Source organism: Rattus norvegicus, chromosome 5 (genome assembly GCF_036323735.1).
Source record: "Rattus norvegicus strain BN/NHsdMcwi chromosome 5, GRCr8, whole genome shotgun sequence".
Lineage (NCBI taxonomy): Eukaryota > Metazoa > Chordata > Mammalia > Rodentia > Muridae > Rattus > Rattus norvegicus.
The window spans coordinates 115,015,063-115,029,386 of record NC_086023.1 but is presented as its reverse complement, the minus strand read 5'-3'; the positions used below and the strand labels follow the sequence as shown (position 1 = coordinate 115,029,386).

General features: G+C 43.7%; 1 long non-coding RNA gene across 49 annotated transcripts in view; it reads right to left on the bottom strand.

Annotated features, from left to right (window-relative positions):
* The window catches only part of LOC100911221 (uncharacterized), a 51,675-nt gene that overhangs the window by 35,543 nt on the left and 1,808 nt on the right, over window positions 1-14,324 (bottom strand). For 13 of the 49 annotated variants that reach the window (XR_010051894.1, XR_010051905.1, XR_010051899.1 and 10 more), the window contains exons 2-7: window positions 8,418-14,292; window positions 7,581-7,654; window positions 6,389-6,474; window positions 4,201-5,388; window positions 2,347-3,544; window positions 97-1,157 (exon numbers count right to left, since the gene is read on the bottom strand). This is a non-coding gene — a long non-coding RNA (uncharacterized LOC100911221). Of the gene's footprint in view, window positions 1-96; window positions 1,158-2,346; window positions 3,545-4,200; window positions 5,389-6,388; window positions 6,665-7,580; window positions 7,655-8,408; window positions 14,293-14,324 lie in introns of all 49 variants that reach the window. The other 36 variants (XR_010051879.1, XR_010051882.1, XR_010051892.1 and 33 more) reach the window with 35 other exon arrangements.

Below are 14,324 nucleotides of genomic sequence, written 5' to 3'. Positions count from 1 at the left end.
CTGAAAAAAAAAAAAAAAGAAGAAGTCAGATGTTTTCAGCATAAAGGCAGGCCCAGGCATCATTACCACGCTCCTAGGTGTTGTTAAGCCACCCACCTAGCCTCAGAGTGGGCAGCAATTAATGTAATTAGCACAGTGATGAGTGTCCTCCGCAATGATAAACAGCTCAGCCCTGCAGAACTCGACAGACCTGTTGTTCTCACTCACGAGGCTCCTGACCCTGACCATCCACCTGGGGAGTGGTGGAGTGCGGATGAGTGGAGAATCACGTGGAACCAGATGTAAACCCCACCTTCTGTTAAGTCCTACCTGGATGGCAGAGGAAGTTACCTCACCTCTGTGAAGCTTAGTTGTTTTATCTGTAAAATGGGGGTAATAAAATTCTCATAGATATTATTGTTCTCTTTATCATCAATACATCACCACCACCTCCACCACCTTCACCCTTGTCCCGGCCTAAACCAGGCTGCTGTTGAACTACAAAGAGTGGAGAGCTAAAGCGGACAGGTCTCTTCTCCTCTGGCTGAGTGAGACGCTGAGTAGCTTTAAGAAAAAAGTCTGAGGTTCTGAACTCAGAAGTATGCAGAAGAAGTACTCTCTGAGCTGATATAATTATAAATATTTGCCCTGGAATTCCAACAGACACAAACCTAAGTAGCACAGCAGCTGTGGGTCAGTAAGAATGTGATACCTGCTTAGGACCGAGTCTGTAAAACCATGTTGAGACTGAGGGGCCTCACAAAACACATCCGGTTATCCACAGTCAGTGTGGATGAGGATGAGATTACGGACAAACGCTGTGTGTTTTCAGATCCACACAGCCAAGAAGATGAGTGAAGAAGACCTTGAGAGTGTGGAGAGACAGCCAGGGCGCATTGGAAGCACTAGGTCTGTAAGAGAAGGAAAGTGTACTACAGTTCCAGCTGATAGTTGTCCCCTTACCCTTTTCTCTTTGATCACGGGGCGATGAGGGTAAAACTATTAATATCAAAATATAACCTTGAACCCACTCTAATTTGTTTAACAAGAGGGAATTTAGAAGTTTACAGTGGTGGTGAAGACCAGTGATCCGGCCAGGGTTCCATGAGGAAGAGACTGCGCTCCAAACCGGCTGCTGCCGCTCTAGCACCGACTTCTTGCTCAACTGGTATAAATGTCTACAAACAAGAAAGCAAATGAGATGAAGTCCTCAAGGCTTCAAGCGTCTCACACCATACACTCACTTTAGACTTAGGCATAAGGACCACAGTACTTAGGAATTGTTGTTTACAACATTTCTTTGACTGGCTCAGATATAATAAACACAAGAATAAACCACCAACACTACTACTACCAACAGAAAGATCTAATAGCTCAGTGCATTTAGTGATAAAGTATAGTGGGTGTGGCAGAAGGGGGTCCTAGAAATGTCTTGTGTGGAGTTCTGAGTCCTCCAGATATGGAGGGGGCCAGTGCCTATGCAATGTCCCAGAAATCCACCCATCTCCATTCAGTGACACTGAAACAGGTAGTAAGAAGCAAACTTCCCAGTATTGTTCAAGTGCAGACTCCGTAGGTGAAAGTGCTCAACATATTGTCAGTGATGGGGGCTCTTTCTTGCCTGAGATTGTCACTATCTTGACCCTGGCTCACACTCCCTCTTGCCAGTCTGTTTTATTCATAACTTTATATTTATTATAACCTTTCTTTGATGCTTCCTTTTAAGATGGCTCTCATTGTTCATCTTCAGGACCAGATGGGTATTTAGAAATCTTTTGGATCTACAGGTGGACTTACTCCCAAATCCCATCAGACAGTTTACATATTCAACTAAGTCAACAACCACATCGTAAGTACTTCCAGGTCAGAGGTTAGAGGCAGTTTCATTTGTCAAGTATTTTGATTTATGTTAATTAGGTGATTTCTTATTTCTACATAGCAACTATGACATCAGCAACTGCATTGCATATTTATTAGGTATTTTCTCTGTCAGGTACCATTACATGGACATAGGGACTCACTGAACATTCACAGTGTGACATAAATTCTACTGTGAGCTTCGTGTTGGAGATAAGGGATTGGACACAGAGAGGCACTGAGTGGAGTCTATATACAGAGTGAAGAGTACAGGCAGAAATTAATTCCCAGCAACCTAGAGACAGACGCTAAGCACATAAACTTAGGAATATGAAAACAGCATGCCTACTGTATACCACTCTATTCTTGGGACCATGTCAAATCCTGACATGGAACAGTGTTCAGGGCATGGACAGTGGTTGGATGGTTAAATAGAAAGGTACAGGGGGATAGCGGGAGAAAGGAAGAAGGGCTTGGGAGGCAGATGTATATTTGACTGTCCTAGTTTACCTTAACAAAGGAGGAAGACCCAATGCTCCTCTTGCCATATTGGAGAGCAACAGGGTTGCAGGAGATGAAGTGGAATCATACATGGTCCCACAGAAGCCTCCGGGCCTCAGCTTGTGTTGCCTGTTGGTGGATCCTGGTGCTACCACAGAGGGTCCAGAGGTTTGCCTTGGCTACTAGAAGTTCAACTGCAATGCAACGGCTCTGTTCCAGGGACCGACCCTGTGCTCAACCTTAGAGAACAAACATGAACATCAGGAACCTTACTTAAGGAGTTCACAGCCAGTGAAGAGGAGCCCTACAGCCAAGGAGACAGAGGGCAGAACGTGATCAGTCTGAGACGGGGCAGGACAGATACATCTCTTACTGAACATTACCTATGGGATCGCATACTTCTCCTGATAATGAAGCCAAGAAATCTGTGGAAGTTTGAAACATGCCAGTTGCCTGTGTGGCCCACACTGCTCTAATGCACAACACTGTGATGCACCTTACAGCAAGGCAGAGTTACTGAAAGTCTGCTGACCAGTGGGAAGACAGCAATATAAGGGTTTTGGTTTGGTTTGTTTTTCCTCCCAAGATGATAGACCTTGGAAAAGCTTATTGTATGGTATCTACTTGACTTTGAGCATAATCTCTCTGGCTTCACTCAGCAGCCTCATCTTTTCTCAGCCTTCTGTCAAGCAACCTTGGCTAGCTTCAAAGTAAAGTCCCCTATTAGCTGTTAGCATGTAAGTGTGGGTGTATTTCCTCATTCAAATCTCTTTCAGTTTGTGTTTCTTTCAGTTTTGTCTTAACACTGTGGCCAGGGTATTCTAGCAGCTTGTATGGTCTGCCTCAAACTGGGCCTTGCAAAAGACCAGCTGTTTTCTAATGCTCAACTCTGCGGAACTGCTATTTCAGGAATCCACGTATAAATATATAAACACTAAATAACATACATATATACAGAAATGTCACCAGTTCAGCAGTGACTTTCCCATAGGTACGGTGGCAGTCCCATTTAAATTCTCTGAGGTAAATATCAATCATCGCAATCATTTTTCATGTGAGGAAAGCGAGGCTCAGCTGTTAAATGACATATCTGACGATGACGAAGCAGGCCTGGAGTCCACCATTGCAGCTCCATGCATTCAGTTCTCACGTCAGCCACAGCACTCGGTACAGTAGTGCATGGATGGCAATGGACGGGTAAACCATCCTAGAAAAAATTAAACTATTCTATCATCTGTTTAATGATACAGTTTATAAATACTGTTTGAAAAGTAAAGCAAAAAACATACATCAGGGGAAAGAAGGAAATTAAGTTGTTCTCAGCTGCCAGGTAGGAATGTCACTGATTTTTTTTTTTTTTTTTTTTTTTTTTTGGAAAACTCTTAGGTGTGAGATAGCTTTCATTTTGCAGTTTTACATATGCAAAATTGGTACTCAGCCACTGAAGAAAATTATCAAGGATTAAATAAATGATAGGGGGTCAGTGCATTTATAATTTTTGACTATTTTTTTAGAATTTAAAAAAGCACAGGAGTGTTTAATTTACATCATTTCCTCCCCATCAAACTCCTCCCATGTCACCCTCCCCAACCCCTCCCAATTCTCTCTCTCTCTCTCTCTCACACACACACACAGACACACACACACACACACACACACACACACCAACCCCACTGACTCTGCTTAGCGTTGCCTGTATGTATGCACATGTGTTTAGGGCTGACCACTTGAGGCCAGAGTTCTAGTTTGAACCTAAGTCACCCTGATTCCAGAGTTCATCATTTCCCACTTTATCAACAGAGAATCACTAGCACTTATACAATAAGAGACAATGTTCAGTGAAACATGGACAAATCTACTCACCCGGTTATATTTATATTTACACTTGGCTAAAGCTTGAGCAAACAATTACTCATTATCAAGGAACTGCGGTCCCCAGCGCAATCCAATAACATCTCCATGAACGACTTTGAGCTTTGAAAAGGCAAGACATGCAAAGAGAAGAATTATTTAGATTTTTAGATATGTAAGTGGACACATAAAATCGAGAGGCTCAGGGTGAGTGACTGAAAATTGAGAAATAGAACTTTTAATCCTGGCAAATCACTGACTAAGACATTTGTGTGGGGAGTGTATGATTGATTCTCATAAGCTATATTGAGCCATACTTTCTAAATTACTTGGAAGAGTATGCAAATTAGAGCATGCCTGATTTCCTGGCCAACATTTTAAGGAAATTAATCTCGATCTCTCTCCGTCTCTCCCTCTCTCCCCCTCTCTCTCCCTCCATACCTCCCTGCATTCTCTCTCCTCTCTCCCTTCCTTACCTCTGCCCTGGATTTTGTCCAAAACCACCATATGCATACCCCATGCCTGTGGAGGCCAGAAGGTGTCAGAACCCACAGAGCTGGAGTTACAGGGGGCTGTGAGCTCGGGACCAAACCTGGGTCCTTTGCAAGAACAGCCGGTGCTCTTAACTGCTGAGTCACCTATCCTGCTCTTTTCTTTAATGTTTTGGATCACTGAGTGATTTGCTTCAGAGCTCCAGTGTTGGTTCTCTGTGGGGTGAGGACGCAGTGGAAGATGTAAACGATGCCGCTACAGTTTCTAAACAACTTTTCAGAGCCTGGTGAACATCACCAACTGACCTGCATACTTGATGGCTGGGTTATCCAAAGAAACAAAGACTCAGGGTCCGCCCATGACACCTGGCCTTTCATTCCATTTTTGGCCACTAAGTTATTGTGTTACTCACTTAACTACAGCTGGGCATTTCAGTGACAGATGATTTTCTCAAAGTGTAGACAAACCTTGCCCAGAATGACCATTTGGTTAGGAGATCCCTGCTTGTCATAGGCACCCGAGCCTTCCGGAACTCTGGGACTTTATGACAAGGATATAAGCAGATGGCCATCATGAAGTGGCCTTTGGCTTTTGCTCACTATTAGTGTCCTATCGGAAGTGGCGTAAGCTGCATGGCTGTAGACTTCCCTGCTGTGCCAGGCAATGAGTACTCTGGTTAAATGCTCCATATTTTCATTGCTGTGTTCACTGCAGTAACAGAGTTTGCATTTTTAAAAATTAGTACCAAAAAAATGAATAGTACAACCTCAGAAGACGCCGAACACAAACTCCTTGGTAAATATTCTTTTCCCTCACTTTATTGTTTTTGTTTTATGTTTACTGTGGCAGATTACTATTCAGAAAATGTTCCCTCCTTCCTTATACAATCCTCATGATTTCCCAGGTCCACTGACATGAACTTTAGCCATATGACACACCAGATCTAAGCCTTGCCCTTGAAAAGCTGGCTGTGTGTCCATGTACAATGCTCTATGCCCTGAAGAAGTATCTCCCATAGAGGCTGCCTCTCTAGCAGAGTTCCAGAATGAGACACATTAGGAAACACCGAGTCTGACCCGAAGTCTAACTTCTCCAGCTTGCAAATTACATGTGCATGCAACACTGCATCAGGGTGGCAATTCCAGGAAAAGTCATCATGACTTAGAAAACCACAGGGATGGTTGAGAGGCACGGCGGACAGGAGAAAAGACTGAATGGAGTCTGGGGAAGGCTAAGCCACTGTAACTGACAACAGGCCAATGAGCAGAAAATAAAGTGCTCAGTGCCGGATGAGGCTTAGGGTTTGTGGTGTTTGTTTCCTGATAATTGCTGGGTAGTTCACCCATTTTGCCCAACACAAACTTAAAGAAATCATCTCAGTTTTAAAGAACAATTGGCCAGGCCCAGTCCTGCGTACTTCCGAGATCAGACAAGATTGGGCACATTCACGGTGGTTATAGACGCAAACTCTCCTCCCCTCCAGTTCAAGTGGCAAATAACTATCTGGTATAAGCTATTTCCTCCTCTGGTATTTCCAGGATTAAACGAGCAAGTATATGTTAAAAACAAAAACAGAAAACACTTCATGTTGTCCATAACAAGTAACTACTCATGAGACATTTTAATTAATAATCTCATATCAGGACACTCATGGACTTTCGTAGACTCATAGACTTGGTTTAGTTTAGTTTAGTTTAGTTGTTGTTACCTGTTTGTTTGGAGACACTGCATTCACTGTGTATACCAGGCAGGCCTCAAACTTGTAGCTATCCTTCTGTCTCAGCTTCCTGAGTGCTGGAATTACAGTATGTATCATCGTTCCTGGTTTGTGGCTTTCTCAATTTGTCAAAAAATAAAACCATGCTCACATGGTCTCCATTATGCCCTTACAGCTTGATTTGCACACTTAAATCCATCTACAGTCTCCTCCAGGTCAGCTCGTATTTTCAAGACAAGTCATCTTCCAAAGTGGTTACATGATATTCTGTGGTTTGAATTATAATATTCAAACAAGCTATATAAGTAGCTTGCTTTTACCTGTTTTCACTCTCTAGATAGAGAATCTGAAATTCATATTGCTAAATAACACCTGAGCTGCGTATCAAGCCCATTTCTTTTTCTGCGTCAGATCATCTCGGTGACATGCTTTAGCCCGAGGATGGTGAACAGCAGTGATCTCTAGGCAAGGCTTTAAGAGTTGCTCAGTCGGGGCTGGGGATTTAGCTCAGTGGTAGAGCGCTTACCTAGGAAGCGCAAGGCCCTGGGTTCGGTCCCCAGCTCCGAAAAAAAGAACCAAAAAAAAAAAAAAAAAAAAAAGAGTTGCTCAGTGGTCTAACTTCCATCTCTTCTGGGGCACACACTTGCAGTACCTCAGGAAGGGCTCTTCCAGGCTAAGTCTCAAAAGTAAGCATTTTGGCCTAAATGTAGTTGGAAATGGGCAAGCACAGAAGACATACTCGGGTTGTTCTTGTCTCTGGGGCTGCTGATCATTGTTCCAACAGGATAGAAAATGCTGGTTCACTGGGAGCATCCCCATGGGTTAGCCATGGGCCAGAATGCTGAAGGAAGATATGGGTTGAAAGGCATGGGAACAGCAGCCTTCCTGACATTTTACAACATGATCACTGGCTTCCCCTCTAACTGCCAAATCTGTAAGAATGGGTACACAATGTCTCTGCAGCAGAGTGGACTGAGAACCATCCTCTGTGCGGAGGTTGTCAAGTAGGGAACTATCATGGAATCTTTGTCCTGATTTCTCCAAGTTGCACACTCTATACACACAACAAGGTACTGCCTGTGATTATCAAAACCACAATTGTTAAAAAAAAAAGTCCTACAGGGAATGTAAATGCCATGTAGAGGGGAAGGAGATAAAGGGGGCAGGCCAAGTTTAAACCTACCTTCACTGGAAATCATCTCTGTGCCTCAGCTCTTCCAGAGGACTTCTTTCAAGGGCCAGGTGATAGGATCACAACTAATCAGATGGAAAACATGTTGGGGTTATCTATCTATCTATCTATCTATCTATCTATCTATCTATCTATCTGCAAGTGTAAAGCATGTTCACTGTAGAAAACTCTGAAACAAAGAGCATAACACAATAAAGTAGAAACTACACAAATGGCTACATCCTGATGGCTGTGGTACATCTTCTCCTAGGAAAATAAACACTTTTCATATGGTGCTTGACCACATTATAAAGCCTACCAAGGCTTTTAAGCATGTGCACAGATGTATCTATTCCAAGTCCCTCCACCTCACCCCTCCTTTACAGCTCCAAATATGCCCTGGTCCGTAACATCTACATCCCCTCTTCCTAGAATACGTCCTCTCTGACGTCTCCTCTTCTTCCAGCTATTCCCACCTACTTTGGAAGTTTCTGCTGATTAACCAGTTTTTCCAAAGCACTTTCTTCAACCTCTTTCCTTAGCAGAGAGGCCCTTCCACACAGGAATCCTGTAACTCAGAACACTATCAGGCTGGCCTCACCCTGTCTTCTCTCTCATCCATTTCCCTTGCTATACCTCCTCCAATGGGCATGCCGAGAAGCTCTTGCTTAGCAATGATTACCAGTTGCTAAAATGCAATAAACACTCAAAAATATTGAATATATTAATAAAATGTTTAACAATATGTACTGCTTGCATTCAGAAATACAACTGAAAAGCACCTGGCATTTCAATAAACACCCACTCAAAGATGAGAAACAGAAAAAGACAAACACATACCTAACATACCTCATGAAGTTTGCACCCTCAATAGGAAGGTGACAGTATACAAGTTTCTTTCTTTTCAAGCTGGGAAAGCCAGAACATAAGCCTCAACTTTGACCCAGGGTTTCTTCTTATGAAGGGCATCCTAAACACCAAGTGGAATTAGAAGATATTGCCATCTTTACTCCAAAATCCCAGTGGACCAGCACAATGAAGTTGATTTGTCATTCAAAGTCTGGAAGGACTACTTCTGGCCAGTGAGTATCCTTCCACAGGGTCATTCAGAGACCAAGGACTCTGTTCTTCTGTATGTCCTTGAAGTCCCTTGTATTGTCAGGTGACATGGGAAGATGTGTGACTTTCTGAAGCAAGCCTGTAAATAAATATGTATTACATCCACCCTCTTTGTACTGGCTAAAACTCAGGCGCATCTGTTTTTAAAGGGGCCCATAAACACAGACTAACTATAGACAGGTGGGAAAGGAGAAGGCCCAGTTCATACCAGGAAGAACCTACTTTTCTTCAGTGATCCTCATGGATACTAGAAGTAATTCCTTTGACATAATGTCCATCCAATATGAAAACATCATCCCAGATTCATAAATTTTTAATTATAAAAGGGTCAAATATAGACCCACAAAGGTTGGATAGATTCTAAACCAGAGTATGTGACAGAGCTTCTGTCAACTGTGGCAGTGGGTGAGGGTTGCTGTAATTAGGATGGGCTCACAGAGATCATAAAGGGGTCTGGCCGAGCATCTTACACACAGACAACAAATGTGTCTGGTGGCAGAACTTCACTTCTGTGAGTACAACAACTATTCTACTGAGAAACCATTCCAGAACACAAACAGAGCCTTTCCATTAACTTCTAACCATTTCCCTAGCTTTGATCTCAGAAATCTAGAGCAAGTCAATTCTCCTATAATACTATTGCTCCACTATCTGAAAGCCCTTCTGAGGGCTCAATCTTCCCCTCCTGCCCAAAGAAAGCCACCCTCTCCTCTTCTCCTTGGGAAGTCGTCTCAGGCCCTTGGCATGTGCTCATCTTTCCCTTGGAGCTTTATCGATCAGCCGTAAAGGCTTCTAACTTTTCCATCCACATTTCCAGCAGCCATTGCCCACACATCCCTTCTCCCCGCTCTGACCATCACATTCTTTAAGTCTAGAGGCCCTTAAACACGAGAATGCTGCCTGTCCTGGGAGCTCAGACCTTGGAAGGTGATGTCTGGGACCTGGGCTACTTGGTGGGTATGTGGAGTTTGTGGATATTCTGTGTGGACTGCCATCACCATAAAGGCATTGGTCACACAGACCTTCTTGTCCCAGAAGAAGAGATGCATAAGACATCACAGGGGCACTGGTGAATCACCAAGAACTACTTAGGACTCTGCCCAGCATCGTGCTTACTGCTCAGCACACTACAGACACCAGAGGCACTGCTTCCCTCTGTCTTCTTAATGCATGGCTGCTGCTGGGTTAGGTTAAAGGGATCTCAAGGGAAACATCAGAAATACACAATCAACTATACAAAGAGATACCAAAAACAAATCCCACTGCTAAAAGGACATCGCCATCGACCCGGCCCTAGCTTTCCACTTGAGGATACCTGGTAGACACCCTTTTTGGCACTTCTCAATGCACAGTCACTCCTCATGGACATGAGAGTGAGCTACCAAAATGGCTGAGTGCAGAACAACCCAAGCATACATACCTGCAGGGCTTTTTTCCTCCCCTCCAAGGCAGTTCATGCAAAACTAGCCTGTCCCTTAGGGATCTCTGTGTACCTACCAACCCAGGCACAAGTCAGTGTGGTAAAGCACCAAGAAACCTGATGTGGCTTTTGTGCCTAACCTGCCCTCCAGCTAAGATCTATCCCTAACCCTATCCATCTGATTCCCGGGTCTCTCTGGCTCTAAATTCAAGACACAAAGAAAGGTGGGGAAATTACAGGGACATTGGAAGAGTGGGTTACAGCGAGGAGGATCTGAGGATAGTTTAGGTGGTAGGTGAGAACATTAGGGGGGCCATGGAATGCTTTGTCATCTGAACAAATCACCGAGGTCCAGGAAGTCAGGGGTTGGATATCATGTTAAAGAGATCTTAGGGGAAACAAACAGCTTGTCATGTTTGGAGAACCCAAGACCTGTGTGAGAATCATTATGATTGGTCACAAATATTACCAGCTCTTTGCTTTCCTGCTGCCTGTGGCTGAATGGGGACAGGTGGCTTGTTTCAGCCAATCAAACTGTGAGAAGTGACATGTAACATTTTAAAGCAAAGGCATGTTATAGTTCAGACAAGAATCTTCAAATCTCTCTTTCCCTCTATTTCTGAGAGAGTATTTAGGTCCCAGGAAGAGGGCAGTCCAGCAGCCTGGATCCTAGAGGAAGGTGATATTATCAGAGACCCTGCCAACCTTGATAAGCATGAAGTAAGAATAAGAAATCGACGTTCTGTCACAAGTCACTCAAGTTTAGAAAATGATTCTAAACTGTAGTGTAACTGAGCCAGCAGCGGACGGTGTGGCTAGAGGAAAACAGGTTTAAGAGAAAGGTATGAGGTCAGAGGGAGGTAAGGTGTAGCTGTGTAGAGAGACTGGGACAGATGCAGGGGGCAGGGGTGGGGGTTGTTAACTGGGCAAATGCCAAGAGGTGAGGGAGAGAGGCCCAGGCTTATCAGCCTAGGTAGGGAATTTGCCATGATCCAATATTACTAATTAAGTCTAGGTAATAGTTCTGCTTTGGTATTGAAATGCCCCATAATTCCACAAGTAAAGGAAATTAAAAAAAAAAATCAATTAACATGCTTTTACCAAGTATCCGGATGGGCACTTACTAGGCACTAGAGATACAAAATAGGAATGACACCATTTCTGAGTTTTGAAGTAACAACTGAAGAAGACAGAAGAGAGCAACAGGAGTTCTCTAATCCAGGTACGTACCCACTGTGGTGAATGCCAAAGAAGATAAAACTGTTTGAGAGTAGGCTGGGGCAGTGGTGGGAAGCTTCCTGGGGAGCGATTATTTGATCTGGGTCTTGAATAAAAGAACAACTCACATAAAATCACATTGTTGTTGTTGTTGTTGTTGTGTGTGTATGTGTGCACGTCAGATGACAACTTGGAAGACTCAGTACTTCCCTTCTTCCATTTGGGTCCCAGTGATTGCACCCATGTTATCAGGTTGGGTGGCAAGGGCCTTTAGTCACTGAGCTATCTCTTAAGGCAGTTTACATTTTGATTAAGAATAAGAATATATGAAAGGAGGGATATGAAGTGTTTGGGGTGGCTGAGACTGAGGAATGGATGGAATGTGGATTGTAGGGTGTGGCAGATGGCATCTCTATTTACAAATACTTGCTTCCCTTCCCTGTGACGTCAGGCTTGACCACGTGAACTGCTTTCAGTAGAAGCTTTAATATCTGTGTACTCTATGCTCTCAGCGATGTTTAGAAGAATGAGGATGCTGTTGGCCAGGGTCCAAGAATGAACATGTGTGTACAAGTATGGACAGAGCTGACTTCTGTAGACACGTAGAGCACGAGTGGGAAATAACCCTGTAGCTATAATCCAGATTTGTGGATGGCTTCCGTAGTAATGACCTCACCTAGACAGAAGTGGGCACTTCAAGCTCCTGACTTCCAGGCACACAGTGGGACCACATGTCCCTGTACCCATATAAGTCACATGACTCATACTAGCCACAGTCTATGAATTCAATAATGTGCATCACGCCTGGAAAAAGCTCTTAATGCTGGCATGAATTCATGATGCTTTCTTTCTCCACCAAGGTGTTTAAGATGATTCTGGAAGCACAATTCAAGATAAAACTGTCTCCAGACTGGTTAAACACATTAAGCAGAGCCCTTCTGACCCTGAGTATATACAATGAGCAAGAAGTAAATTTCTCTATAAGCTACTGAGTTGTTTGGGGCTATTTGTTATAGCAGTATAACTGCCCTTGACCTGACTCATTTAAAACATAATGTGGGATAATACAGTAAGACTAATAACATAAAACCTGAACATTCATCTAGACTGGACAATAGCTAAGAACACAGGCTAAAAGGGTGGTGATCTATTTGGCAAACCTCACCTATCTAAACTTAGGAGACAGATCATGAACCTGTCACAAGAATCCCCTCCCCGATCCCCAGGTGGGAGGTAGGGTAATGATGGTGGGAGGGACTAAGCAACATCCACCTCCAATCTCTAAGGTCCCATCAACAAATCAACATTTGCTTCTACCAAATTTTATCAGGAAAACCAACTAGTTTACTGGGTTTCCTTATAGAGCAAGAGCAGAATGTTGTGGGCAGGATCAGGGGTGAGTCTAAAGCAGTTGAGCTGCAAAGTCTGCCCCCAGCATAGATGGCAGCTCTTTCCCCAATGTGGATGTGCAGTTGAAGGCTCTTTCCCCAAATCTTAACCAGACTATGTAATCTATCCACAAGCTGAGACCCCGAGACCACATTCATTTAAGGCAGAGTTGCATACAAGCGGCAGAAAGGCGTGGCTGGATACTCTACCCTCCTTTAAAGTAGAGAATGTCACCAGTCCACACATCCAACTGTGGTGATCTTTCCCACGTTGGCACAACTGATGTGATGATGGACAGCACCTCACAACGGAACTTAATGAGAGAAAGCAAGAGATTGTAACATCAAGTCAAGAACATTTCAAGGTGGCTACTGAAATGAGCTCACGGTAGATGTGGCCAAATTATAAGTGGAAACAAAAGGGAATAGAAAATCCAAAAATGGGGGGAGGGAAGGTTGACTAGAAACAATACAAAGGAAGAGTAAGAAAACAAAGAAACAGAGCAGGGCTGGAGAGATGGCTCAGCAGTTAGGAGCACTGGCTGCTCTTCCAGAGGTCCTGAGTTCAATTCCTAGCAACCACATGATGGCTCACAACCACCTCTAATGAGATCCAATGCCCTCTTCTGGTGTGTCTGAAGACAGCTACAGTGTATTTACATACAAGAAAGAAAGAGAGAAAGGAAGGAAGAAAGAAAGAAAGAAAGAAAGAAAGAAAGAAAGAAAGAAAGAAAGAAAGGAAGGAAGGAAGGAAGGAAGGAAGAGGGCAAACAGTGGGGATGGGACCAGAAAGAGCAGTTGCTATGGCTACTGGTACTTGGTATACCTGGCATCATACAAGAAACTATACTGTGTGGGGATTACAATCAACCTGCATTACAAAAGACCATCATCAAGACTTAAACAATAGTCCCCTTACACTTATTAAAGCCCAAACAGGGCTTTTGTGAAGTCCTTGGAAGACTGAGGGCAAACCCGGAGGGGCACTGAAAGCAACCACAAGTAATTGGAGGAATCAAAAAACAATCATTGATTGACTTCAGCCTCTGATGCTCGGTTCTTTAGGGTAGCATGGCCCAACCCTTACCAACCGAGCTTTCAGCAAGATATGGCTAAAAAGAGCAGAAGCTGGACTGTGAAAAAACCCTTCTCCCAGGCAAAGAGGAAGTTGATGATGGCTTCCAAGCAGCACAGCATTAACAAGAGCAGGGATCTGTTTTGCCTTGATGAAACTGCTATTTCTTAACCTAAGTGGAAAATCAGCCTCTTAAAACCACAGGAGGCAGAAGATGCACAGAACCCCCTTGGGCAAAAGATACATAATTACACAAGGTCCTAGGTCTGGGAGTTTCTAAATACAGGAACAAGGGAACAACTTCTATGCCATCAGTACCACTCTCCAAACAAATAACTATGACTTTAAGGGAAAGTTTGCCAGAGCCAGAAAATACAAAGGAATGTAACACAGACCTGAGCTCACTTTCCAGCTGTCTGTATACCCCAAGCAAGACGCATGAACTTTCTGGGACCATTTCCTTCCACGAAAAGTCTAGGTAAAAATGTATGCCTCCCAAGATAGCTGTGGGAAGAAAACAGCATACTTAAAACTGC